This window comes from Megalobrama amblycephala, linkage group LG13 (genome assembly GCF_018812025.1).
Source record: "Megalobrama amblycephala isolate DHTTF-2021 linkage group LG13, ASM1881202v1, whole genome shotgun sequence".
In the NCBI taxonomy this organism is placed as follows: domain Eukaryota; kingdom Metazoa; phylum Chordata; class Actinopteri; order Cypriniformes; family Xenocyprididae; genus Megalobrama; species Megalobrama amblycephala.
Window position 1 is genome coordinate 8,609,518 of NC_063056.1, and position 3,161 is coordinate 8,612,678.

The following is a 3,161-nucleotide window of genomic DNA, read 5'->3' on the forward strand; positions in this document are numbered from 1 at the left end:
TCCACTCCTAGGTGTGACCAGGGCCGGGTTGGAACGGGCAGAGGAAGGAGCTTGCCGGCTGGTAGGTGACGTGAACCTGGTGGAGGTGGCGCACTCCCTGCAGCCCTGCACGTACCTTCTGACGTCTGCCGCCATGTTGGGCCACCAGAAGCGTTGTTTAAGCAACGAGAGGGTTCCATTGACCAGTGCCAAGTGACGTGTGGGCTGAGTGGATGATTTGAGTGCGTCGTGACCCGGTGATGAAGAGCAAGCCTGGTGGGCAACCCGGCGGAGGGTTCGTGGAGGGTATGGTCTCCTCCGACCATGTGATGGGGCTTACGATGAGGGAACTTGGAATGATCGGTTCAGGTTTTTCGGATGTCGTCGATGTACACCAGAACGAATCGGTTGAGGAACTCCCGGAGCACCTCATGAATGAAGTCCTGGAATACGGAGGGGGCGTTGACCAGACCATACGGCATGACTCGTACTGTAGTATGGTACTCGTAGTGGCCGGTGGGCGTGATGAAGGCGGTCTTCCACTCGTCCCCCTCACGTATCCGGATGAGGTTGTACGCATTGCGGAGGTCCAGCTTCGTGAACACAGTGGCACCACGGAGATGTTCCAGGGCCGCTGGGACGAGAGGAAGGGGGTAACGGAACTTGATGGTGATCTTATTGAGGGCTCTGTAGTCTATGCAGGGCCTCAAGCCTCCGTCCTTTTTGGCCACGAAAAAGAAGCTGGATGCAGCAGGGGACGTTGATGGACGAATGTAACCTTGGTCGAGGGCCTCCTTGATGTACTCCTCCGGGATGGAAAGTGGGTATATCTTACCCTTTGGCACTGGTTCACCCGGAAGCAGATTGATGGCACAGTCCCATGGCCGGTGTGGAGGCAGCTTAGAGGCTCTCTGGGGGCAGAAGACGTCGCTGAAGGGGGCGTAGCACTCAGGGATGTCGATGGAATGTTTCTCGACTGGACTTTCGATGGAGGTTGTACAGATTGGAAGTTCGTTGGAAAGAGCTCGTGGAACAGGAAGCGTAGAGATGCAGTGAGAGAAACAGGCCTCGCCCCACTTCAGGATTTCGCCGGTCTTCCAGGAGATGGTCGGGTTGTGCTGCTCCAACCATAGAACCACGTCAGCGGTGGATTCCTCCAGAACCAGCAGATGAATGGTCTCCACGTGAAGAAGTCCGACTTGCAGTTGAAGGGGTCCCACCACACGGCGCACATGTTTTCGGCTGAGAGGTTTTCCCGTTATGGAACTGATCTGGTAGACAACCGGAGACGGAGAGGTCTTGAGGTTGAGGTGCCAGCAGAGGGCGCCGGAGATGAAGTTGCCAACAGTGGTGAGTGGTTTCATTTTATGAGTAGAGGGAAGAATGGCACTCACCATTGGGCGAGGAGGTCGTGTGGGGCATGCTGAGATGACATGCCCCGGCATACCGCAGTACAAACAGAGGTTCAGGGTCAGCCGACGTCTTCGTTCTGAGGGGGTGAGACGAGAGTTCTCGATATCCATGGGTTCATTGGCTGGTTCTGGAGAGCTGACGGGTTCGGACCGGCAGAGGAGAGAGTCGGAGAATGACTGGTCCTGGTGTTCTTGAAGACACGCTTGCATACGAGTGGCGCAGCGGATGGAGAACTGGATGAACTTTTCTAGGCCGATGGAATCCTCGTATGCAGCGAGATGCAGTCACACCCGAGGCTCCAATCCTTGGCGGTAAGTCGTGATCAAAGCTTGTTCATTCCATCCACTTACGGCAGCCAGCGTTCTGAATTGCAAAGCATAATCATAAATTGACATGGAACCTTGTTTTAAATTGTAAAGTTTCTCACCAGCAGTCGAATCTGAGATGGGTTTTCCGAAAACCTCCCGGAAGTGGGAAATGAAGGCTGAATATGACTGAGTTACCGCGCCATGTTGTGACCAGATAGAATCAGCCCATTTTAATGCTTTGCCGCTGAGTTGAGAGATGAGGAACGCAATTTTGGCTGTGTCGTTCGGGTATAGGTGCGGCTGCATCTCCAGGACCAGTTCACACTGCAGCAGGAAACCGCTGCAGTCCTCCGCTGATCCTGAGTAGGGCGCTGGTTTGGCCATGGGACTGGCGTACACAGGTGGAGAAGGAGATAGGGCTGTGTTGACGGTGGTGACTGCAGGTGCCGGTGAAGGAGAGGGGATTGTGGATGGCGTTGGTGGATTGATGGTCAGAGTGCGGCGTAGCGCATCCACAAGTGCTTGGAAGGGATCCTGTTGGCTCATACTGGTTTAGCGGTTTGGGTCCGGTCTTCTGTTATGATACAGAGGGGTCGGACACAGATGTACAAAAGGTAAGTAGTCTTTATTGATAACCAGTGAGCAGATATGGTAAGCAGAGTGAAGCAGGTGAGCAATGGTAAAGTCTGGTGATAGTTACTGTCCTTTTGTGATTGCAGATGGTGGAGACTCAGAACTGGATGGAGCAGGAGACCACAGGAGATGGAGGAGCACTCACACGCAGACGAGGAACACACTAGGAGATCAGGTAGCACAGGAGACAGGTAAGTAGCGATCGTGGGAGTCCTTGAGGTAAGCATACAGGTAAGTATAGCTCAACGAGACCGGACAGTGAGTGCAGGGTGTGAGTGCTCTTAAATACTGATGGTGATGAAGGGGATAATGATGTGCAGGTGATGGTGATTAGTATTCCGGTGATTGGGAGCGTTGTGGTTGGTGCACGGTGGAGCCTGACGTGTCTGTGACACAAGGAAGGAATTTGATCAAGGAAGCTGAAGTATGCTTGCTCGAAATATTAGAACCAACAAGGTTCTCGCATGCCAGGCCAGCACATTTGAACCAGAGCCCTTGAATATGGCTCTGGTTTGAGCTTCTGCAAGAACCAATGTTCTCATGCATCAAGCAACAAATCTCTTTCGACAACACAGATTAAATGGCTCATAATGATTTATTTTTGATCAATGTATCTTTGAAGTGTCAAAGCTTTGGGTGAACAGACTTTCAATGAAGGGGCATATCTCTCAGATTTGATTAAAAATCTTCATCTGTGTTCTGAAGATAAAAAAAATTCTTATGAGTTTGGAACAAAATGAAGGTGAGTAAATGACAACATAATCTTCGTTTTGGGGTGAACAATCCCTTTAAATAAAAATTAAGACCTACCTGTTCATCTAGATTGTC